This window comes from Palaemon carinicauda, chromosome 19, assembly GCF_036898095.1.
Source record: "Palaemon carinicauda isolate YSFRI2023 chromosome 19, ASM3689809v2, whole genome shotgun sequence".
In the NCBI taxonomy this organism is placed as follows: Eukaryota; Metazoa; Arthropoda; class Malacostraca; order Decapoda; family Palaemonidae; genus Palaemon; species Palaemon carinicauda.
Genome location: NC_090743.1, coordinates 44,648,456 through 44,649,736, shown reverse-complemented (window position 1 = coordinate 44,649,736; position 1,281 = coordinate 44,648,456).

Genomic DNA, 1,281 nt, shown 5'->3' with positions numbered 1-1,281 from the left:
TATCATTATTATTGTTATTATTATTAGGTAACCTACAACCCTAGTTGGAAAAACAGGATGCTATAAGCCCAAGTGCTCCAACCGGGAAAAATAGTTGAGTGAGAAAAGGAAACAAGGAAATAAATCAACTATATGAAAAGTAATAAACAATCAAAATAAAATATTTCAAGAACAGTAACAACATTGAAACAGATGTTTCATATATAAAGTATAAAAAAAGACTTATGTCTGCCTGTTCAACAAAACATTTTGCTAAAATATTTGGTTAAAACTTCAATATACGTCCCTGGTATAATCAGTAATGAAAATTGTCCTAAGGTTAAGCTATCTTCAAGGGTTTCCGAGGGCTATAATATCCTCTATGGTTTCCTGTGAATATAATATCCTCTATATTTTCATGTGGCTACATTATTCGCACGGTTTCCCAATGTCATATTCCTCTCAAGGGATTCCAAAGGCTATAATCTCCTCAAGGGTTTCCAAAGGCTATAATCTACTCAACCGTTTCCTACGGCTATACTCTCCTCAAGGATTCCCAAAGGCTATACTCTCATCAAGGGTTTCCAAAGGCTGTACTCTCCTCAAAGGTTTCCCAAAGCTATAATCTTTCTAAGGGTTTTTAATGTCATATTCTTCTCAAGGGTTCCCAGAGGCTATAACCTACTCAACCGTTTCCTACTGCTATACTCTCCTAAAGGGTTCCCTAAGGCTATACTCTCATCAAGGGTTTCCAAAGGCTGTACTCTCCTCAAAGGTTTCCCAAAGCTATAATCTTTCTAAGGGTTTTTAATGTCATATTCTTCTCAAGGGTTCCCAAAGGCTATAACCTACTCAACCGTCTCCTACGGCTATACTCTTCTCAAGGGTTCCCAAAGGCTATACTTTCATCAAGGGTTTCCAAAGGCTGTACTCTCCTCAAAGGTTTCCCAAAGCTATAATCTTTCTAAGGGTTTTCAATGTCATATTCTTCTCAAGGGTTCCCAAAGGCTATAACCTACTCAACCGTCTCCTACGGCTATACACTCCTCAAGGGTTCCCAAAGGCTATACTCTCATCAAGGGTTTCCAAAGGCTGTATTCTCCTCAAAGGTTTCCCAAAGCTATAATCTTTCTAAGGGTTTTCAATGTCATATTCTTCTCAAGGGTTCTCAAAGGCTATAATCTACTCAACCGTTTCCTACGGCTATACTCTCCTCAAGGGTTCCCAAAGGCTATACTCTCATCAAGGGTTTCCAAAGGCTGTACTCTCCTCAAAGGTTTCCCAAAGCTATAATCTTTCTAA